General features: G+C 43.0%; 1 protein-coding gene across 5 annotated transcripts in view; it reads left to right on the top strand.

Moving 5' to 3' along the window:
* The window catches only part of GRIN2A (glutamate ionotropic receptor NMDA type subunit 2A), a 422,706-nt gene that overhangs the window by 149,954 nt on the left and 247,645 nt on the right, over positions 1-25,107 (top strand). The gene's annotated exons all lie outside the window — the stretch shown is intronic.

Below are 25,107 nucleotides of genomic sequence, written 5' to 3' on the forward strand. Positions count from 1 at the left end.
CCTAAGGTGGGAACAGGCTCAGGGTATTTGAAGACCATCATAGAAGTCATTGTGGCTGCAGAGAAGGATTAAAAGAGGCAGATTATAAAGGCCACACTGAGGATTTATATATTTTATTTGGAGGGTGAGAAGAGGCCATTGGAAGCCAGAGCTGGGAAGTGTCGTGAACTAAGTGGCGATTCCAGCGTAGGCTTCCTGTCTTCTCAAATTCTGGCCCCCCACCACTTTCCCGAGTTCAGATTTCTCCCTGGCCTCATGATAGTAGCATTTTTAACAAGTCAGCAGCCAGTATGGCAGAGCCTACCCCCTAGATGGTGCATGAGACATACCAAAGAAGCTTCACTTTTCACTTTTTTAGGGCAACAAATAATACATCTATTTATTGCTTTTTCCACTAGAATGTGGGCACCTTGACAGCAATTTTGCTCACTGCTGTATCTCTGAAGCCTTAAATAGTATCTGAGATTGTAGCTGTCAATAACTATTTGCTGAGTTAATAGATGATCACCCTGCACTTAAGTTTGTATGTAATGACTCCTGGCCAGAGAGCAGGGATTCAGCAAAGAAGAAGGTAAAAAGAAGGGAAAGATGAGAGAGGCTCCTTTATAACTCATCAATGTAAAAAACACAAAATAAAAAGTCTTGAGCTCAAGACAGAATGCAGTGGAAAACATCAACAAGAAAACTGTTCTGTCTGTAAATGTCCGATCCTTGTGTGAGACCTTTCCAGGATGCATGGATTTTCAGGTAGCAGCTTAACCCCCAGGGCAAGAGTAAGTGCAGGCAGGAGACCAAAACCAATACCCTTGCCCTCATCCCCATAGCAGGGGTGAAGTCTGAGCACGTGACTGGACACGGCAGCCACATGCCTTTGGTGCCTTCCAAGGAGGCATTGTCTCACCTGTGCATATGCTATTCATACAAACACAACATGACCTGGAGCAGAGAAGGGCATAGGAAACTCAGCAGGGGTATATTATATTTTCTGCCAGAACTGACAGTAATATTGAATGATGAGAGAAATGCAGTAATATTGAAGGATGAGAGAAATGAGAGTTGTATCACATTTAATGATTTTTTTAAACAAAAAACACCCAAGTATGTGAAGATGACTTGAAACGCCTCTGAAAATGATCCCTTCCTGTCCGTAGGCAGCTCAGCCTGCACATTGCCCGTGCTTGCTTTCCATCATCACCGATAAACTTTGAGGATGCTGCAGCCTCCATTGAGTTTCTTTTTGTATATATATACTTTTTTTTTTTTTTTTTTTGAGACAGAGTCTCACTCTGTGGCCTAGGCTAGAGTGCAGTAGCTCAATCTCAGCTCATTGCAACCTCTGCCTCCCGGGTTCAAGCGATTCTCCTGTGTCAGCCTCCCGAGTAGCTGGGATTACAGGCATGCAGCACCACGCCTGGCTAATTTTTGTATTTTTAGTAGAGACGGGGTTTTACCATGTTGGCCAGGCTGGTCTCGAACTCCTGACCTCAGGTGATCTACACCCCCCTCGGCCTCCCAAAGTGCTGGGATTACAGGCGTGAGCATCGTGCCAGGTCTGAGTTTCTACTTTAACTGGCTGCCTTACGCAAACCATGAAGAAGCCACTGCATGAATAAGGCAGGAAACTTTTTAGTCACAGATGAGGTGAGACATATGCTGTATCCCCAAAATAAATGTTGGGGCATGAACTTTTAATTGCTGCATTATGTTTTTCTGTTTACTGTTTTATACAGCATTCCCGTTCTTTTTTAAAAAATACTGTTTTTCTTTTGAGTCTATGTGACTGCAACCTTTAGGCCTCTAATCCCATCACTTTGGGAGGCCAAGGCGGGAGAATCACCTGACGTCAGGAGTTTCAGGCCAGCCTGACCAATATGGAGAAACCCTGTCTCTACTAAAAATACAAAAATTTGCCAGGTGTAGTGGTGCATGCCTGTAGTGCCAGCTACTTGGGAGGCTGAGGCAGGAGAATCCCTTGAACCTGGGAGGCAGAGGTTGCGGTGAGCCAAGATTGCGCCATTGCACTCCATCCTGGGCAACAAGAGTGAAACTCTGGGAGGAAAAAAAAAAGAGGGTGTGCAATTGGGGTGGGGAGGTATAGTGCTCTTCTTTAGACTCTCTTTCCCAATTTTCCATAGATAAATGGATTCAGTAGGGACAGAAAGAGGGCCACTCCAGCTCTGGGGAGAAATGAGAGAGTTGGGAAAGTGAGGTCCCTCTGCATATGGTTGTGGATGATTAGGAGACTAAGAAGGAAACCGAAGAGGACTCCCCCTTTCCTATATTACTTGATTAACATTAGCTGCCATAACAGATAGTTCCTGCACAATTTTAATGCCTTAGCACAAGATTTGGCAAGCTATGGTTCTCCAGCCCAATTTGGGCCCTTGTTTGTTTTTGTAAATAAAGTTTTATTGGAACACAGCCACACCCATGTGTTTACAGATCATCTAAGGAAGCTTTTATGCTATGGTGACAGAGTTGAGCCATTGTGAAAGAGACTGCATGGCCTGCAAAGCTCAAAATATTTGCTCTCTAGCTCTTTACAGAAAAGTTTGCTGACCTCTGGCTTAACAATAAAGCTTACTTTTTGCTAACCTGATGGTCCAGTGGTAGGTATTCCTGGGGTCAGCAGGCAGCTTCTCTTTATGTGGGGATTTAAGAACTCAGTCTCCACTATCTTGTGGCTCTGCCATCTTCTAATAACGTAGGATTTTCTGCAAGCAGCCGGTGGAAGCAGGAAGGAGAGAAGAAAGGGTGTCCTACCTCTCCAAAACTCTGGCCCACATCCTGTTGGATGAATGAGTCACATGGCTACAGCCAGATGCAGAGATGCTGAGAAGTGTCCATGGCTGGGCAGCTGCCTCCCAGGGACAGTGCCACACTGTGTAAATGGGAGCACACATTCGTTTTGGACCTGTAGCCATCACCACCATGCTCTTTCCCTACTATGCCAGATACCGGCATTTGAATCATTGCTCTGCCACTTACTGACTGTGAAACTTGGGGGAATTTAACAAAACACTCTGTGTGTCCCAGTTTGCTCGTCTTTGAAATGGGCACAATCACAGTTCCTGCGTCATAGAGTTGCTGCAAGCAGCGAGTGACATATTATTTACTGCTCAGCACAGACCTGGCATGGGGCATATGTAGAACATCTGTCACTGATGAAGGATGATGCCGGCATTTTCAGTTACTTGACAAAAACCAGAGGCACTCGGCAACATCTTTCAGAGCACTTTGTAATAAGTCCCCAGCCTCCTGCACTGTGCTGGGAGAAGCCAGGTGGATGTAGGAGAGGTTCCCCTGGAGAGATTAGTCCAGGCTAAGGCAGTGGGGACAGCTCAAGCGTGGAAAGGGATCTCTGCCCAAAAGACAAGGGTGCTTCTCGGAATGCCTTGGACGAGGGAGGAGAGAGGAGGAGCATGCAGGGCAGAGGAAGCACTTGGTTGGTGGGTGCATCATCATCTCTGGTTTAGTCCTTTACTGCATCAACATTCCCTTGCTTGTGACGAATAAAGGTAGGGACAGCGTCTGGGTGGGAATTCGCAGAGACACCAGGCCAGCCCGTGCTGAAAGCTCACCAACTCCAGCACTCACATTAGGTAATACACCAGCAAGGACTCCTCAGGTCTCACTGGGTTCCCCTTCCACTGTCAGAAGCCAAGGAAATTTCCAAAATATTCCATCGATGTCCAGAGCAGCACTGGAAGGTAGTAAGAGCAGGGTTTGTCATCTTAGTTTGCATATGGCTAGATGGAATCACAGACACACACCAACCTCACTCAGCTAGTAAATGCAGACCCAGGATTGGCAGCCAGGCTCCTATGACGCTGTGGCTGTGGATGTTGCTTCTGAAACAAGGAAGGATGAACATTCCTTGGAGCACTGGCAGGGGGGACATTCACTACATTCTCATGTTAATACTTGGGTTTTCTGGATAGCCGAGATGCTAAACTTTGCTGTGAGAGCTTGGAAAAGTCTGCTCTCTCTGAGCCTTAGTTTCCTCATCTGTAATATGGGCAACTCCTTTATAAGATCCCTTACACTTTATGTGGATGCTAGGTGTTGGGGAGGGCTATAAACTTATTTTCTCATGTAACAAGTACTACTTGAGCCTTCAATGGTCGGTACGTGCTGGGGATACAGCAGTCAACAAACCTGTCTTCTTTGTGTGAGGGGAGGCTGACACAGACATAACAAATAAATGCGTCAGCTGATAATAAGCACTAGGCAAAAAGCGGATTAGGGAAGGTCAAAAGGAAGGCCTCGGGTGGTGGTGCAATGGGGTTTTGATTTGAAATAGAGCCATCTTCACGGGAGGGTCCACTTGAGAACAGGCAGGTGGAATAGGAGAGAACATGATCATTTCCGTGATTGAGAAAGAGAGGGGACTGGAAGTGCAATTGTTCCTGACGTTCATTCACCTGAATCTGAAAGCGCCTGCTTTCAAGTTCTGCATTTTTTTGGGGTGGGAGGAAGTGAGAGAAAAACAGACCTAGTTCTTGTTTGGTGTGTTTCTCACTGAGTGGAGCTACTAGGCTTTCCTGGGGCCATTGTTAAGAGCTGCCATGGCCCATGTCTGCTGGTAGTGGTCTTCTTTCGTTGTTCTCTGCAGTACCCCCTAGCTTGACTGTGCAGTGAATGGAGCAGATCCATGTTCTTTGGTTGACAGAAAGGGAGAGTTAGAGATGGACCCATGCCCTCCTTAAATCAGAGGGTGAAGTGATCTGAAGTTTGAATTTAGGAAGGGCTTTTTTTTTTTTTTTTTTTCTAATGGCCTGGGAATATCCTTCAGGCTATGTTGGGTACATGGCATAGACTACCTTTAAGATGCAGAGAAAGGAAATGCATCTAATGCTGTTAGTAACAATAATACATAATAGCAATAGATTCCCTGTACATGCTGGAGAGTGCACCAAGCATTTCATTTTATTTTTCACAATAATACCATAAGGGAGTTACTTTTTATTACTCTTGTTATACAGAGGAGGAAAGTGAGGCTTAGGAAGGTGATGTGACTTGCCCCAACTCATCCAATTAGTGAGAACCTAAGTGGGGATTTGAATTTGGCTCTCAACCTCCAAGCAGTCCTGTGTCCAAGTGGTTGCCACTGGGTGGGGGATTCTGGAAGTCCTTTCTCTGTCCTCGTGCTCTGGATATATATTTTTTTTCTGTAGTGAGCATACAGAGATTCTATGGCCAGGAGGAAGGTTGGGCTGAGAGCAGTGGTGATGTAGCCAGACAGTATTGTGTGAGTCAAAGAGGCTGCCTCGAGGTTGGCTCCAGGACCCTGGCTACCAAGCTTGCTGTGCCTGACTTCCTCAAGCCACTTGCCTCTCATTTTTTCTTTAGAGGAAACTTCCACTGCCTCGGATACATAATGTCATTAGAATCCTGTCTAAAGTCGGGTCTCCAGGGTTTGCAGTAAGCTTTCTCTGAAGCAAGGCTGCATCTCTACCCATGAGATTTTGCATCCCCTAGCCTGCCTGTCACTGCCAGCTGATACAGGGAGGCAGGGGATGGCTCACATCATTATCCTTGAGTGGACCCTGCTCTGGTGTCTTTATTTTCATCTCTGGGAAAAAATTATATTTTCCCTGGAGTCAAATTAGAAGGTATTCCAGCCTCCTTGCTTGAATGTATCTCAAAGGTTCTGCTGTGTCAGGCATGGCGATTCACGCCTGTAATTCCAGCACTTAGGGAGGCCGAGGCAGGAGGATCACTTAAGCCTAGGAGTTCAAGACCAGCCTGGGGAACACAGGGAGACCCTGTCCCTCCAAAAAAAAATAAAAAACAGCCAGATGTGGTGGCATAGGCCTATAGTCCCAGCTACTTGGAAGGCTGAGGCAGGAGGATCCCTGAGCCCAGGAGGTTGAGGCTGCTGTGAGTTGTAATTACGCCACTGCACTCCAGCCTGGACGACAGAACAAGACCCCATCTCAAAAAAAAAAAAAAAAAAAAAAAAAAGGACCCTGCTGCTTCCCTGATCTGGCAAATTAAAAATATAAAACCTTTTGTTAAACCCTGGAACCACAAGTTTCCTATAAACATGATAGTTTTATGATTCAGCTGCACCATTAGTAATCTCCAGTCTTGTTAGCCCCTCCCATCTCTCTGCCACCTCTTTCAATTTTCTTCTTCACTCGTTCCTCTCTTCTTTCCTCCTCCCTTTTCCTCTCCATCTCCTCTCATCTCTCAATTCCTCTCTCCATCATCCTCTCTTCCCTCTTCCTCCCTTCCCTCGTCCTCCCTCTTTTTTTCTCTCCTCTCTGACTCTGACTCTTCCGTGACTTATCTTCATTTCAACTATGCTTTTTTTAAAAAAATTCATTTAAAAAAATTTTGGATTATTTTGTGGGAGGCTGTGTTTTGAATTTAGTGCTTATTTTATTTGCTCAAAAAATGAGCAGACAGCCAACCAAATAGCCATTTTGGTCTACTTGTGGTCTCTCATGCCATCCAACAGCTCTTACTTGATATAATTGCTAAGCAGTTGGAAAGCTATTGTGCCTACCTCTTCAGTGAGTAGTGAGTGGGAAGTTATGGCTGAACGTGGGCCTTCTCTATGTTGTTTAAGCTTCTCATCTTGACACTGCTCTAAATCCATGGCTTGAATGGGTCTGCGAAATGAGAGTCTCTAAAAGCCAGACCCATCTTGGCATATTTTGTGATCTCTAAGCGGCAATGGGAGACAGAGAAGAGGTGGTAATAACATAGTTTAGCTGAGACTGAAACACATTTTTGCTTAAAACTGTGTATGACGTCGGCCGGGCACAGTGGCTCACGCCTATAATTCCAGCACTTTGGGAGGCCGAGACGGGTGGATCACAAGGTTGGGAGTTGGAGACCAGCCTGGCCAACATGGTGAAACCCCATCTCTACTAAAAATAAAAAAATTAGCTGGGTGTGGTGGCACACATTTGTAATCCCAGCTACTCAGGAGGCTGAGGCAGAAGAATTGCTTGACCCAGGAGGCGGAGGTTGCAGTGAGCCGAGATGGTGCCACTGCACTCCAGCCTGGGTGACAGAGCAAGAGTCCGTCTCAAAAAAAAAAAAAAAGTGCGTAGCATTAATGAGACCACTTGTGCATCATTAGTCTGCAATAAGCCAAAAATCCAAATGAACTGGTAGATAGCTGATGGAAGCCTCATGGGCTCGATTTGAGCCGTTGTGTGTCCTAGGGAGAGGCGAATGCCATGCTTCTTAAGAACATATCTTTGGATTGGAATTCTGGCTCTGATGACCAGCTATATGACCTTGGATGAGTCCTTTAACCTCTCTAAGCCCCAATCTGTTCTTCTGAACAAGAGGCACAATGACAGCTTATATGGGTGGATTAAATGGCATAATGTGTGATGTACCTGGCCTAAGGTTTATGCTTAATAAATATGTGTCATCACTGCAATGTTTTGGGATGTTTTCTCTATATGTAAAATGGTGCCCATGTCTACCTCGCTGAGCTATTGGGGGATTAACTGAGACACTGCATGACAAAACTCTTTGGAAGGCCAGTGCAAATGAGTGGACTTGTGACCTCTCACATTATTTCTGTCTATAGGTTCAACTGGCAAGCCAATCATGCCCATTTATAGTGACACACACTGAAAACTTTCTTCTCACAAGAGGTTATTGAACCAAGATGAGAGGAAATACCAGAAGGCTCTTTCTGGTGTTTTAAATCCTTCACATTTATTTCTATCATCACCAGTTAATGAGGACTTAGTACTCACATCAGCAGTAAGAGTAGAAAATGGGCTCATATTGGTGTTCAAATCCTGATGTGTTCTCTTACTGGTTTTAAGATTTGTGCCAGGTTACTAATCAAATCTTAACCTTAGTTTTCTCTCCTATAAAGTTGTAATTATAATACCCACTTCAAAGGGTCATTGTAAAAACCGTACCTGAATGTACCCGCCTATACACAGACACAGCCACTAAAGAAAATAGATTATGTAATATTTACTCAATGTATTTTACTTGTCTGTTGTTTATAGAGCCCTGCCTCAGTTGGATGAGTTATTTCAGATTTGGAAGCGTCTTGTTCTCTAGCTTGGGAATGCAGCTGAACACTGGGGGCAGCTGTGGCCCTCTTTTTGTTTGTTGCTAACTCAGTCTAAGATCAGCCTGAGTGGACTCAGTTGGAATCTACCATCTCAATACCAGGTGGTTCATTTCTCATTGGTGGAGCCCTCTTTTTACAGGCTTGGGAAGTCTGGCTGATCATCTCGGGTTGTTTAAGCAAGAAAGTTAAGCTATATCACCCTGATTAGTAGGATTTTCTCCTTTAGATTCCTGTATTAATCTACAAAGTGAGCAGTTTATCCCTGGTAGACATTGGAATACCAGGTGTGGTAGTCATACTGATTATGCGTGTGTAGTACTTTCTAGTGGTGCTTTTCTTAGACCACATTTTCAGTTCTTGAGAACAGTGTCATTGTTGTCATTTTTCTCCCAAAGAGCTGGCATAATACTCAAAAGAAATGGGGTCTTATTAAGTGCTTGTTCATTGACTGATAGGAAGAGAACTGTGGGAATATATATTTATGGAAAAACAGTTCCAAGGTATTCATTCACTCATTCAGTCACCAAATACTTATTTATCATCCTCAAAATGTCACCTCTGTGCTAAGTGTTCAGACTGGAGAGAAGAATAAGACCTGCTATGGGGAAGCACTCAGTCTGAGGTGAGGGAAGAGAGGCTGGGAGATAGACTATGGTGCAGCATTGATGTATGTTTTATTTTTGTTTATGAAATATTGTAGGGATGTAGAGGAAAATGAAACTAGCATCAGTGCTGGACTTTAAAGAGAGGCTAAACCTCCACAGGTGAAGGAGATAGGGGAAGACATTCTAGACAGAGGGAAGAGATTTGTAGAGATGTCAAGGTGGGACATGGAGGAACAGCAAGATGTTCTGTGTGGCTGGGATGGTGCATGTATGTGCGTGCTTGCATATGTGTGTATGTGTGTGAATATGTGTGCATGTGTGTGTATGTGTGTGTAAGGCTGAGCTGGAAAGCAAGGCTTGCATTTTATTCTGCTAGGGAGTTTGTATTCACTTGTTCAACACATATTTATCAAGCACCTGCTATATGTTGGATGCTATGGTGTTTTGACCTGTGCCTTGTAATCACAGTAAAACCTCCACAGGTGAAGGAGATAGGGAAAGACATATCAGACAGAGGGAAGAGATTTTTAGAGGTGTCAAGGTGGGACATGGAGGAACAGCAAGGTGTTCTGTGTGAGGTATTATCAGATAGGTATTATGACCATTAATCTCATTTTACCAATGAAAAAACTGAGGCTCAGAGAGGTGAAGCGGCTTGCCCAAGGTAACACAGCATGATGATCCCCATCACTGGAGGCAGAGAGTCCACTGAGCAGAGAAGTGAGACAGATAGGGCAGAATGCAGCCTAAGGTCGCTCAGAGTATCCTCAAGGGGCTTGATGGACATTGACTTTGGCAGCCTTCTCATTTGCTCCAGCCCCACTGACCCTGTCTCAGTTTCCTGACACCCCCAAGGTCTCCCCTGCTTTGGGGCATTTGCACATGCTTTTCTTTCAGCCTGGAATGCTCTTTCCCTCATTCCCTCCTTGGCTGGCTATTTCTCATCGTTATCCATCATCTCCTCAGAAACGGCTTGCTTCCACTCCCGTCAATCTCCTCCTGCCTATCTTTGCTGTCAGTGTGGATTTCAGCTTCCTTTTTTATTTCCCTTTTCAAACTCTACCATTGGTGATTGGGGGAATGTATCACGGTTCACTGAGTGGCGAAGAGCTTGGAGTCTGTGGTAGACTGCTGAGGTGAGAATCCTGGCTCCAACACTTACCAGCTGCTGGGATATTGGGCAAGCCCTTCACCTTTCTGGGCATCATTTTCCTCTGCTATAAAATGGGAACAATAGTAGATTCCCCTCACAGGGCCATCCAGGAGGGATTCCAGGAGGGCAGAGTCTGACACAACATAGATGTTCAAAAAATATGTGTTGAATACAGCCATCCTTGACCAATCCATTCATTCACTACCTAGGTCTCATGGCTGCCTTAGAGCTGGGAAGGTACAGGCTGCTTAGGGGACCCAACTGTGGTCTTCCCTCTCCCACCCAGTGACTGCTCTCCAAAGGCTGTGGGCTTGCTTTTGGGGATTCTGCCAGTCACCTGCCCCCTGAAAGGACTTCTGCTGAATTGCAGCCAATTAGGGCTGATTAGATGTTAATGAGTCTGAAGCTGCTTGGTAAGCTGTTTAGCACAAACTTGGAGGTGAGAGGGAGAAGCTGGGGAAGTGGTGACATCATGCACAAGCTGGAGAAGTGCAAGGGCCCGACCAAGACCTACAGCATCTCAGTTGTCTGTCTAGACTATACTGTGGCTCTTTATGTTGGAGCTGGTACAGGTAGGATCCCTGCTAAACCTGGCAAGGGAGTAGCAATGATAATAATGGTGATCATAATTATAGTAAAATAATGCTTTTTATTGAGCTCTTAAAATGGGCAAAGCACTATGCTTGGTGCTTTATATGTACTTACTTTTATCTTGTCCTTACAACCTCATAGGTGGCACCATGATTATTTATCCTCGTTTTGCAGCTGAGAATCAGAGCAATTCATTAACACTGTATCCTATAGCTATTATGACTCTCTTGGATCCAGAGTTCATGTTCTCCTTGGTTTTTCAGAAACTCAGTATGGAAAATTCTAATTCTACATTTATTGCACACACAGCTGCAGCCTCCTGCACTAAACTCCCACCTTGTATTGAAATAATAATATGCAGAACTCCCTTTTATATTTATTGATCATGTACATTGTGAAAGGTGGTTTTTTATGCAATTGACTTCTGAACTTCTTGGAAAAATAATGTAGGGTAGGTATGAGAATTCTCGTTCTCCAGATGAAGAAACTGAGCCCAAAGAGTTTCAATGAGCCTCTCAAGTAGCTGGGACTACAGGCACCCGCCCCACGCCCCATGCCCTGCTAATTTTGTATTTTTAGTAGATATGGGGTTTTACTATGTTGGCCAGGCTGGTCTTGAACTCCTGACCTCGTCATCCGCCTGTCTCAGCCTCCCGAAGTGCTGGGATTACAGGCGTGGGCCACTGCACCCGGCCTATCTTTTCATTGCTTTGGGATACTCTTTTTTTCCTCCCAGCTTTATTGAAGGTTAACTGACAAAGTGGTTTGTATTCAAGATGTACAATGTGATGTTTTGATGAGTGTGTAGACTGTGAAATGATTACCACCATCGAATTAATTAACACATCTGTCACCACTGTTGGTTACCATTTTTGGTGTCTGTGTATGTGGTGAGGATACTTAAGATCTAATCGCTTCACAAATTTCAAGTGTGTAGTACAATTTTATTAACTGTAGTCACCATCCTCAGAAATTATTCACCTCATAATGGAAAGTTGGTACCCTTTGGTCAACACATCTACTTTAGGGCCATTTCTAAGTCAGCCAGGAAGTCAGTGTAAGATGAATCCAGGATCACTCCTTCTGACTCCGGTAGTCCTGAACCCTCGCTGAGCTGACACAGACCTGACTGCAATCTCAGAAGAAAGCATTTGCCAAACAAATGAGTAGTAAAGAGGCATTGGGGTACCCGGCAGGGTTGATTTAATCGACTTGAGGGCACACCGTTTTCTAGCCTTGGGTAGATAAATTGTTTATGTACAAGTAATGCTGCTAACTAGAAACGTGTTTTATCTTTTCATTAAAATGGGTCCACAAATTTCTGCTTAGAAATACTATTTTAGCTTCCCTCTTTGAAATGCTTACAGATTAAACATTTCTTCCCTGCTATCCTTGTGACAATATCTTCCATTTATTGTGCCTCTGCTTTATGCCAGCCTGTGATAGATGCTTTCCATGCATAATCTAATTCTAATTTTTACAACTTAATAATAGCGATAATTATAAAACAATAATAAACAGTAGCTCTCATATATCAAATGCTTGTCACATGCCAGACACTGTGTCGAATGCTTATGTCTTATTTTATTCTTATACTTGCCACACATGAAGGTACTGTTAGTGTTCTTATTTTACTAATGAAGTCTTAGCAGTGAGGTGACTTCCCTTTTTTTATTGATGGGGCAACTGAGGCAGAGAGATTCTGCAATTTGCTCAAGGTCACAAACTTACGTTGGGATTCAGTTTTTTTTTTTTTTTTGGAGATCTCCACTTCCTTGGACTTACTGGGAAATGTATGATCGCTGTTAAAAACATGTTTTCCAAAAAAGATATTTTTTTCTTGAGGTTTGGGGGAACTTGGGAGAAAAAGTTGGGTCTGAACCGCTGGCATTGTCCAAAGTCACTGAAGGCAGGCCACAGCCAGTACCCAGATTGGGAAGGTGGAGCTGTAACTCTGGTGCATTCTTACTTACGATAATGAAGATTTCCAAGGTGTCTGCAACTTAGAGAGTCTGGGACCTAGAGAATCAGCAGCGTGGGGTTGGGAGATGAGTTTTCTTTCCTGCGCATCTTCATGGTGCAAGCCGAGCTGGGGTGCACGGTGTGTGTGGGGTGACTGGCAGTGCAGGCATGCCCAGCTGTGAGTGCCATGGCGCCAGGACAGTTACCTCCCTGGATAGAGTTTCCCTCGTGCGGGATCAGCAATAGCTGGACCAGAGGTTCGTCCCTCTCTCGGCAAAAGTATCATTCATTAGTGTTGACAGCCTGAAATAGCCTCTAGGGTTCTCTCAGCCACCTATAAGAAGGTCAGGCTAGAGTTGAGCTGAGAGCCACACCCCCTTAGCACGCAGCTGCTGGACTCCCCTTTCACGTTTTGGTGAACTCTTCTCCAGGGGCTTCTGGTCACATCAGCTGCAGTGGGATTGCTGCCTCCAGTTTGTGTCTTCTGGTGCTACCACAGAAACCCCACCTTCTTCTCTTCTGTTTCTGGAAAACACCAGCCTCCTCTTACCTTACTGGGATCAGAATTCTTATAACACTCACCACTGTTGCATGTCTTCTGTGCCAGCTCTGTCCTGCTGCTCGTGTGAGTGATGGTAGTGGGGTTGGGGTGGCTCTGGTCTGTACTGATCGGAAGTATGAGGGGTAGTGGGATGGTACCCACTTGTGTGAGTCAAAGCTGGGGGGCCCAGAGAGCAGGTAAGAGAGATGTGAGCTCACTTTGCCCTAATGTGGAGAAGTAGTGTATTAATAATCACCCAGGTGGGGAGAGAAACTATTGCAAAAACACAACTACAATAAATTCTTGGTCTCTCCGTTGTTGTCCATTTATCCTATGGACAATTACTGGGCACCCACCAGGTGTGGGATGCTGTGCCAGATAGGAGGCACAGGGCTCCCTGCCCTCACAAAGCTCATGATTTAATGCTTACCCTTTGCATTGTCCACTGAGATGGGTCTGTGGTTGGCAAGAGGCTGCAGCCCCTTAACAATACTAGATGCAGTGAATCTGTGCGGCAATAGTCCTTCTTTTCTTTCCCATGCATGTGTGGAAATCAGTGTGCATGAAGTGGAGATCTGACCCCATCTTGTTTGAGCTGTGTGCTGATTGTTGGATGGGGTGACAGAGGAAACATGTACCATGAGAAGTCCACAGGCTACATGGGAAACCAAACAACGCTCAGTTATCCAAAGTGTCTTTCCTGACTGTCCCCCACTCCACTGCACCATTGCAGGCTGAATTAGGGGGCCTCTTCTCTGTGCCTGTCATGTTACCCTGGGTTTCCCTTGCTCAGGCCATGCCTACCACATTTTTTTTTTTTTTTTTTTTTTTTTTTGAGATGGAGTTTCCCTCTTGTCACCCAGGCTGGAGTGCAATGGCGTGATCTTGGCTCACTGCAACCTCCACCTCCTGGGTTCAAGCAATTCTCTTGCCTCAGCCTCCTGAGTAGCTGAGATTACAGGCGTTTACCATCACACCCGGCTAGTTTTTGTGTTTTTAGTAGAGACAGGGTTTTATCATGTTGGCCAGGCTGGCCTCGAACTTCTGACCTCAGGTGATCCTCGTGCCTCGACCTCCCAAAGTGCTGGGATTATAGTGTGAGTCACCACGCCCAGCTACCCTACCACATGGTTTAGTGAGGTTCTGCGTGGCTGTCCATTTCCCACACTGATGGTGAACTCCGTCATTGCAGGGGCTGAGTGATTGCACCTCCCTGTCCCCTGCAGTTGCCGTCACCTCGTAAATAGTATATTCCCAATAAATGTTTGCTGGGGGAATGCGGCCAGTGGGTGATGAAGCAGGTGAAAATGCTTAGAAGAAAGCTTACACTGCAATGTTAAATACATGCAAATGAATCTAGTGCAAATTGCCTATCTTGCAAAATGATTTTCCAAATGTAAGTATGTTCAGAAATTTAAAGCGCATTCAGAATCAGGGAGTCTTTTTTTGAAAAAAGTATTTTTGTTATTATTTTGCCTGAGTGAACTAGTTGTTGTGTCACTGAGTTAAAATAAGTCACCTGGAAGTAGGTCTCCAAAGGTAGGCCACAGGTCTCTGTACTTAGATCTGTTTTATAGATATTGTGGATCTTTCAAGTCTTTTTCTTCCTCTCTGTTCTTTCCTCCTACGCTTAGTAAGATTCCAGTTATTTCTTTTTTTTCTTTTCCTTTCTTTTTTTTTTTGGAGATGGAGTCTTGCTCTGTTGCCCAGGCTGGAGTGCGGTGGTGCAATCTCAGCTCACTGCGACCTCTGCCTCCCAGTTCAAGTGATTCTCCTGCCTCAGACTCCCGAGTAGCTGGGATTGTAGGCATGTGCCACCATGCCCAGCTAATTTTTGTATTTTTAGTAGAGATGAGATTTCACTATGTTGGCCAGGCTGGTCCCGAACTCCTGATCTCAGGTAGTCTGCCCACCTTGGCCTCCCAAAGTGCTGGGATTACAGGTGTGAGCCACCACACCCATCCAGTTATTTCTTATTTAAATGATTATAACAACCTTCTAACGCCCTCCTGCTTTTCTATTCACTCATCCTCCTGTAGATGGTAGAGTTTTTTTCTGAAATATAAATGTCATGCTCCTGTTAATAACCCATTACTTATTGATAAAGTCCATATTGCATAACTCACTGTATAAGTCTCTTTGTTCATAGCCTTCTAGGCTTGTCTCTCTCCCCTCTGACCTATGTTTAAATGACTTAGTTGTTACTTCTTGAGACACCCTCATTTCTTGGTAATGAGTTTCCCTTTGTCTGCGACTCCTGTGCCATCCTCATCTCGTTAACTCCTACTTACACCACAGAACCCAACTTTCTTTATAATGTCATTCAACACTTGGTCTCAGAGTGGTCCATTTATGCCTCTGTCTCTCCTGCTAGACTGAGTAATCTAAGGGTGGGGCTCATGCTTTGTTTACCTATTTATCTTCAGCTACCCTCTGAGCCTGGCTCATAGTAGCCACTCAAGACATGTTTGTAGAATGAATGAAGACCCAATTTTTCTAAGAAATGTGTACATTTATAAGGCCAGGAGAAAAGAACATATAATGGCCAATGAAATCAAGCTTCAAGTATGGGTCACTAAACTAGAATGCAGGGTAAAGTTGTCAAGGTATCCTTTAAGAGACATACATACTGAAGTCTTGCATTTAGGTTATAAAATTTATTCTACAAGTGCCAGGTTGAGAAGGGGAAGGTATCCAACCACATGAAAATGACCAAAAACTGGAGTTTTCATTTGTTCTGATAATAAGGCAGAATATTGACAAGTCAGACTCCCCTACACATTCACTCACAACTCATCACCCACCCATTTATTAGCCAGGCTAGGCTATACAGGCTAGCACTCTGCTGTCACAGAGCTTATCAATCTAGAGGGGGACACAGGCATTAAATAACGAAGTCACAGTAACTATGCGTAATTACAGACAGAGCTGAATGTTCTAAAGTAAAATATCATTCAACAGAGGAGCTTGACCCAGACTGGTAGCTGCTCTGAGACGGCTTCGTTGAGGAAGTGACGCTTGAGCAAGAGATTGCAGGCATGAGTAGAAGCTGAATCAATAGCTGGATTTCTAGGAAGAGGAAGGAGGCCAGAGAGAGAGGTGTGGGTCAAACCACTTTAAGCAATTTTTCTCTTCACCGAAGAAAATCTCTTTGCCTGGAAAAAGATTGAATAATTTTAAGCAGAGTTGAGATGATTTGTAGTTGAAAAGAAGCACTTCAGTGGTCATGGTTACGCTGTCCTTGGTCCTGACCCAGGAGGATGCTGGTTGGTACCAATCTTTGCGTTTTAGAAGGGTCAGACAGAGTGTGCGCAGAGAGAAGAGCTATGATTCCAGGAAGGTCTCAGGAAGAAAGGCAGAGGGCATGGGAGAGCAGTCTTCAAACATATGAAGGGCTGTCCTGTGGAGGAGAAACAAGAGCCACTAGTTACTGTCCCGCAGGGAAGAGTAGAACCTGTGGGCAAAAGCCGTAAGGGAGAGAGAAATTAGCTCTGCTTCAGAGCAGACCCTTTGAAACATTAAAGCTCTCACTTATTGGGATGATGATTAGGAAGGCAGTCAGCTGCCATCATGTGGATGCTTAAGGCTGGATGGCCATTCTTCAGGATAAAGCAAGGGGAAGGCTTTCGTGGGAGAGGAGCAGAGGTAAAAGGGCAGCCTACGGGCTGAATCCAGCCCACAGATACACCGTGGACCTCAGAGGCTGTAAAAATCCAATGAGTATTCACGAAAATATCTAGGGATAGATCTTTTTTTAAAATCCAGATTTTTGAAACTTTTATTTTAGGTTTGGGGGTACATGTGAAGGTTTGTTACATAGGTAAACGTGTCACTGGGGTTTGTTGTACAGATTATTTCATCTCCCAGGTATTAATCTCAGTACCCAAAAGTTATCTTTTCTGCTCCTCTACCACCTCCCACCCAAGAACTGGTAAATTGGGCCAGCTTTCTAGAACTGCAACAATTGTTTGCAGTCGATACGTGGTGTATTAGTTGCCTATTGCTGAAATAAATTACCACAAACTTACTGGCTTAAAATAATACAAATTTATTTTCCTACAGTTCTGCAGGTCAGAAAGCTGAAATGGGTCTCATGGGGCTAAAATCAAGGTGTTAGTAGGCTGAACTCTTTCTGGAGACTCTAGGGGAAGAACCTGCTTTTTCCTTGCCTGATTTCCTTGGCTCAAGGCCCCTTCCTCATCTTCCAAGGCAGCGCCAGAGCATCTTCAAGTATCTTTCTCAGACTCTACTTTCATATGTCCTTTGTCCCCATCTCAAGATCCTTACCTTAATCACATCTGCAAAGCCCCTTTTGCCATGTAAGGTAACATATTCACAGGTTCCAGGGATTAGGACATGGACACCTTTGGGGGCCATTGTTCTGCCTGTCCCACATGGCCACCCTTTTAGAATTGATTGAACAAGGTTTACATTATTTTCTTTACCTGCTTCTCTATGCTAGATGTTGCATTTGAGATTCTTTAGTTAAAGGGCTGGTGTGGATAACCATTCTTCCTGTGGTTATCCTGTAATTAGAAATGAAATTTAGCATATGAGGGTTAAATGCATTAATACAACCTTTCTCTCTTGAGGGGCTGGAGATCGGGTATAAAAGGTGTGAGAAGGAACTTTAAGTTCTTTAAAAGTGATGCTTTTATTATTTGCAGGATGTCACTTAATCAGTTCAATTCAACACTGAATCTGTGCTCTGTTCTGTACAGGATTAAAGAATATGTAAGACAAAGCATAACACATTAAAAACTTTTTCAATTTCACTCCCACTCAAGAAAACATTTCAGAATGTAAATGAGTAAGAATGATGTTATTATAGAAATGACCTTGAATGTGCTGCAGCTTACAAAAAAAGCCAAAATCATTTCCAAGTATCACTGATTGGACTGGGATTCTGATGAATTAGTGCATCACACCTCATAGCTGCTCATGATCCATTAGTCTTGAGGACCTCTTATCTATGCTATGGTCTCCAGCCTCCAGAACAGCTTTTGTCTGTCTGCGGAGACAACAGTTATAGGGTGAAACTATGAGCAGTTTGGTGTAACGTGTGATTAAGTACTTACATGTGTGGTACAGACAATAGGTGTTCAGGGGTTTGGACAGGCATCATGGTGAACCAGCCCTGAAGGATGCTTGGTGAACATCATCCCGCCACAAAGCAGATTCCCAGTTTCTGGTTCTGCAGTAGGCCAGCAGGTAGATGAAACCAACACTAGGTAACTCAGATTAAAAAGAAAATAATTCATTAGCATGTTTCAAGGGTGCTCTGCAAAAAGCATGCCTCTGCAATGAATAAGGAGAGCCTCTCTAGGGATCCATGAAGGAGGATCTGAGAGGCAGTTACTTCAGCATACAGCAGTCAGTGAATCAGCCCTGGCCATGTGTCTTTCCTCCTGTGTTGGAAATGTTTGGAGAATGACTGGCTGAGTTGGGTCCCACCTTGACCCTGGGAGAGTAAACAGCTTGACTGACGGACTCACCAAGACAAAAGGAAATAGAATATAGCTACTTACAGAAGAATGGTTGGATGCTGATGTCAGTTGTAACTTTTTACTTGCAGTGTCTTAAGAGTCACAACTCGGGCAGTTCCACAGGTACCTTAGCACCTTACTAAATATTCAGGGGTGAACTTGTGTCCACTTATCTCCAAATCTAGAATTCTTCCTAATGTAAATACCTGGGAAGATAATCTTAGCATTAAAAACTTAGTTTAACTTACACCTGTAATTACTGATAAGAGCCATCTTCAAAATGCAGGCACAAATATTACCCTGTAATTTCAAATTGATTCATAAATAAGAATGAGTGGGGAAGGTAGATAAGTATTCTTCCCAGTTGTTTGTGGGGTGACTGATGCTAAAGAAGAGTCTAGCATTGGTGACTGGGAGCCTTGGATGTCACCATGAAAAGTTGGACTGAGATATAGAACAAATGTTACAGGAATAACCCAGCAAGCCTGAACCTTTAGCACATGGGGACACCATGTTCCACAACTTCAGGTGAAGGGTGGGGTGGAGGACTATGCTCACAGGATATAATATGATTGCTACCCCCTGGAGTTGTGCAGCGTAGCAGTCCTGGTGAAGAGACCAGTGCAGTATAAATATATGGCCTCCCTGGAGAGACAAGGCAAGTATTCTGGAGGAGCAAGGGGAGATATTCCTGTTTCAGCAGGTACCTGGGGGTGGAGGCATGAACCTTCAGTAGCCTCTCCTCTCTCCTCTCTGAGCTAAGTCCTAGTCATCACTTGTTAATGCTCCAAATCCACAGTATTCACAGTGCAATAATAATGGTGGGAAGCATTTATTGAGAACCTATGGAGTACTATGAAGTATATTAAACAGTTACTCTACTTATCTTATTTAATTTTACAACATTTTTTTACAGGTGGGTACTATTGCTAATGCTCTCCAGATTCCAAATGTTATCTTTCTAAAACTTTTATATTAAGTTCGAGGGTTCATATGCAAGTTTGTTATACAGGTAAACTGATATCCTGAGGGTTTGTAGTACAGATTATTTCAGCACCCAGGTATTAAGCCTAGTACCCACTGGTTATTTTTCCTGTCTGTGGAATAAGCTTCTCTCTTGAAAACTCTGGAGAACTCAGAAAAATAAGGCTGTGGAAACTCACCTAGGTGAGGATTCTTCTTCTATTAGTGTACAAAGTAAAAGCTAGACATATGTGCTGAAATGAACAGCTTGATAATAATAAAATAAGGAAAGAACCAGGTAGGCCTTGCTCTTCTCTATCCTTACCAGAAAGGAGAAAGGAGCTGAGATGTTCATCTACGTGCCTGAGGGCAGAGTACTAGGGAGTAGAAAGCAGGAATTCAAACAGAATTCACAGTCCTGCTTGTTTCTTTGGGCCTTGCTGCTCACTCATAGAGTAGAGGGGACTATGCTTTGGTCTGGCCCAAGACAAGTGACTGCGCAACGCCGGGCCAGCATCTTTAGGAACCTCAGGTCCAGCTGCATTGTGCATTTGGCCGTCATCCAGCCTGTCTCTGCCTCTTGTTCACTGTGGTCCCACATGGCTTCTTTCTGCTTGGTTTGTCTCTGGTCATGTGACTTAGCTGCCTGGCCTCTTCTGTTCTGTGCAGGAACAGAGCTAGTTTTCATTTACTGCAGGAAAGACCAGATTGGCAGGTTGGGTTTTTTTTTTTTTCTTTCTTTCTTTCTCGTTTGAGCAAGGCACTGGGAACACTGAGGGTGATAAAAGGAAGTCATAGTTTTGCAATCTGTACTTATATCACTGAGCTCTCTGCAGGCAAGACCCTTGAGGAACATGTGGGGTACGTGCCCAGGCGAGCTCAGGCACAGACTCTATTGCAACCCCCATCCTGCCCAGGTCTCCCCCTTTGTTACCACTGCCTTTCCTGGTCTAAGCCTAGGGGTTGTGCTGTCCTTGGGGATTGAGCTGAATCACAAATAAAAGGGCACTTATGGTTTCGAGTGGTGCATACTCTATTACAGTATGTCGCTTTCACCTGCCTACTTTTGCATTAAAAAAATTCACCTCTTCTTATCTCTTAATCCTCACTTCATCCTTACCTACCTTCTACCTCTCTGTGCGTCAACTCTATTGTGCTTCTATGATTACATATTTAAAAATATTTGTTTTGAATAGGCAACACCCACCTGGGATTACAAAAATTAAATCAGCACCTCCATGTGTGTAGCAAGTTATTTTTTCTTCTAAGCTTCCTTCCTGGAGGAATTGCTGTTTCTTGTACATCATTTTGTCTGAGTATGTATTTGGCTAAGCCTTTCAAAATCACCTTCTTTATGGGTCAGAGTGGTCACTTACCAGCAAATTCACATGATTCACCCAAATTCCAGCATAAATGTGGGACTTTATCAACACTTGACATATAACGTATTTTCATGTGTATTGGTGTATTGTCTGTCTCTCTCCATCAGAGTGTAAGCTAAATGGAGCCAGGGCTTGTTTTGTTTACTGCTAAATCTTTAGTGTCTGGCACCAAAAAGACCCAACAAATAAATATACTACTTTTATTCACAAATGGTAGCCAACTCTGTACTCTTTTCTACACCTTGCTTTCTTCATTTACTGCCATGTTTTTCAAATTATTATTTGTTGGTCCCTGTAAATCAGCTTTGTTTTCTAATAGCTGCATGGAATGTGCATCCATGGTGAAAATGTACCCTAATGGATGTGACCAATTCCCTTCTGATGGACACCTAGGTTGTTCCTAATCTCTTGCCGTTACATACAAAAAATGCCTTGAACATCCTTGCACAGATCTCTGCCTAAAAATGTGAGTACCTATAGGAAGTTACCTACGTGTGGAACCGCTGGTTCTGAGATTGTGTTGCTATTCTGGGTAAACATTGCCTAGTTGGTTTATTGTATGCTCAGGGAAGAATCACAGTTCTCATGGGTCCGGTCTTTGATCCTTTCATTGTTATTGTTGGAAACAACTCTACCCACTTCTTATGCTCTACAAAACAACAGCAGTAGGGGAGTGACTGCACGCTGTTCAGGCTTCTTAAAGTTTGTCTTGCTACTCCCTGTGGTCAACAGCAGTCCATTCTTTGTATGCTAATCTGTTACATTTGTATTAGAAGATGGATTTCTCAGCATGACACAACCAAATTAGTTTTGCTGTTGGAAGCCATCATGGGGTGCTAGTTGGGGCACAGCTGTTGCATAACCATGGGATATTCAAATAAGGGGAGTGGGGAAGGCACTGTCATAAGATCACAATCTCTTACAAGCGGGAGCTGTCAGGGCTCAAGAGGACAGATCTCCTCCATTACCTTCATTCCCTGCCTCCTCTCTGTGGTGTTACTACTTCCCCCCAAGATGTTCAAGTTCACCTCATGTTCATAGAGTGCCTACTGTATGTCATGTACTTTATGTCCAAGATCTAATTTAACTTTCTTAAGAGCCCTGTGAAAAAAGAATACTAGTTGTATCTTATAGAGGATGTACCAGAAGCTCAAAGAGGTAGAATGACTTGCCAGAGTAAGCTTTTTTAAAGATACAAATAAGACTGTCCTTCCTGCTTAGGACCTTCCATTCTAAAGTCCTCCTGTGTTCTTATCTGCCTGTGTCAGTGTCTCCAACTCAGTCATATTTTCTTCCTCTCAAATCTGTCTCCAGCTACATAGCCTCTTGCCACTTACATCTATGTGCTCATTCCTGCCAAAGGCCATTTGCATTTCTTTTTCCCTCTACTGAGAACATTTAGCCCCCTAAATTAAAATTTACATGGACCCTGAAAGCATAGGCAACCAAAGCAAAATGGGCAAATGGGATCACATAAGGTTTAAAAACTTCTGCACAGCAAATGGTCAACAAAGCAAAGAGACAACCCAAAGAATGGGAGAAAATATTTAAAAACTATCCATGTGGCAAGGGAGTAATAACCAGAATATTCAAGGAGCTCAAACAACTCAATGGGAAAAAATCTAATAATCCAATTTAAAAAATGGGCAAAATATCTGAATAGACATTTCTCGAAAGAAGACATACAAATGGCAAAGAGGTCTGTGAAAACATGCTCAGCATCACTAATGGTCAGATAAATAAAATTCAAAACTACAATAAGATATCTCACTCCAGCTAAAATGACTTTTATACAAAAGACAGGCAGTGATGAATGCTGGGGAGGGTGTGGAGAAAGGGGAACCCTGTACACTTTTTGTAGAAATGTAAATTAATACAGCCACTATGGATAAGTATGGAGGTTCCTCAAAAGCTAAAAATAGAACTACCATATGATCCAGCAATTCCACTGTCAACTATATACCCAATGAAGGGGAAATCAGTATATTGAAGAGATATCTGCACTCCCATGTTTATTACAGCACTATTCACAATAGCCAACATTTGGAAGCAACCTAAGTGTTCATCAACAGATTAATGCATAAAGAAAATGTGGTACGTATACACAATGGAGTACTATTCAGCCATAAAAAGAATGAGATCCTGTCATTTGCAACAACATGGATGAAACTGAAGGTCACTATGTTAAGTGAAATAAGCCAGGCATAGAAAGACAAACTTTGCATGTTTTTACTTCTTTATGTGAGCTGAAAATTAAAACAATTGAACACAGAGAGAAGAGAGTAGAAGGATGGTTACTAGAGGCTGGGAAGGGTAGTTGTGAGAGAGGGTGTTGGGAAATAGGGAGGGTTAATGGGTACAAAAATATAGTTAGATAGAATGCATAAGATCTAGTGTTTGATAGCATTAACAGGGTGACTGTAGTCAGCAATAATTTGTTGTACATTTTAGAATAACTGAGGGAGTACAATTGGAATGTTCATAACACAAAGAAATGATGAATGCTTGAGGTGATGGAAACCTCATTTACCCTGATGCGATTATTATGCATTAAATGCCTGTACCAGAATATCTCATGTACTCCATAAATATATACACTTCCTATGAAGCCATGACATTTTTTAAGAAAGAAAATGAAATTTACATGATTGGGTTCTTCTAGCTACAGCCAGAATGTCATCTCTTTAGGGGTGGTAGAGCCTCCTTCACCACTCTCCCTTAGCACACTCTATCTCATGGCCCATTTTGCCTTGCACACAGCTCTTCTCACTATCTAAGAAAGTTGTTTTGGTTGTTCACATGGTTTATTTATTGATGCAAATGTTGACGTTGCATTGTAAAAAACTGGGTTTAAAAATCTGGGTGCCTGCTCCTTTGCCTGAGATGATTGCATTCCATTCCTGACCAAGGGCCAGGAGAGCACAGTTGGTGACTTCTACGACTGCAGTTAGGTTGGTGTCCAGGTTGCTGGGACAGTTGTGCTTAGATTGACCACTGAGGCTAATCACATTGTATTTGGGAGCTTATTTTCTCTTACATGAAGGTAGGTTATTATTACAACAGCCTACATCCTTACATAGATCTTCACTGAAAGGAAAACAGTCTTTGCTCAATGCTGGCCAAAGCTGTAATGTTGAGGTAAAAAGCTATCCCTTAAGAACTTATGGTTTCAAAGGTAGTTTATTCATACACTCAGAGGTTTGTGTAAATGTGTGTGTCACTGTGTATATGTGGTTGCGTTAGAAATAAATTCAACACAAATGTGATCATGTCATTTCACTGGATGAAAACTTCCCCTTTTTGTCTTAGGTTTAAAAAAGTAAAAAGTACTTAATAGAATTTACAATGGAATTTTCAAAGTGACAGGCCACAGGATGAATGAGTTTTATTCAGCCCACATGGTGCTTTGACTTAGTCTCCAACATTTACAAATCAGGAGATGTTACATGAAATTCTGGTTATTTGACTTCTCTTAAGGATTTAAAAGCTCCAGTGATACTGTCTGTTGAAATGGCAGTATTCAGATAGAAGTGAGTAGCATCTTTTTCTCCAGGTAGGGCATGAACCCCCCCCCCCCCCGCAGTTTACCTCTTTACATATCTGGACCACTTCATTCACTCGTAGTACACACTTGGCCCCTATAAAATTTGGTTTTGTGACCATCGCTCTGAAATTTCTCCTTCATTTTCCTTTGGAATGAAAAATAGCAGTTAATGTGAGTAATAAAAAATGTTATACTCATGTTTGTTAATTTGTGGAATTGCACAAGCTTACAAATACAAACAGCAGATGTCTCAGAGAAAGCAGGTGAGAAATCAACTTTTAAGGGTACATTGGCCCAGAATATAAGTAGCTTCTGATATCTAAATCTTCCCTGTCACTTTTTATATCAATACTTATTTAAAATAAGTGCTGGCAAAGGAGTAATTTCTTAAACTAATTACTTTGATGCATGTTGCTAGATACAGTTTTTTCAAATGATTATTTTATTTGATTCATGCTTATAACCTACCAGTGCCCCATGTATTCTAGCCTCAAAACTGTAAATTCAGAGAAACAGAGTTTTTATAAAAATAAATTTTCATTTTACTTTTGTCTTTTCAATAAAATTCATGGGCATCTAATTTATAATGCACTTTAAGTAACAATTCTTAAAATTGTCTTTCCTTTCCACTTCTACTCTCTCTTGCCCCGTGTAGTAGGCTGAATAAAGGGCATATATATATATATATATATATATATATATATATATATGTATATATGTAATAGGCTGAATAAAGGGCCCATATATATATGTAGTAGGCTGAATAAAGGGCCCATATATATATATATGTTATATATATATATGTTATATATATTATG

The sequence above is a fragment of the Symphalangus syndactylus genome, chromosome 14, assembly GCF_028878055.3.
Source record: "Symphalangus syndactylus isolate Jambi chromosome 14, NHGRI_mSymSyn1-v2.1_pri, whole genome shotgun sequence".
Classification (NCBI taxonomy): Eukaryota; Metazoa; Chordata; class Mammalia; order Primates; family Hylobatidae; genus Symphalangus; species Symphalangus syndactylus.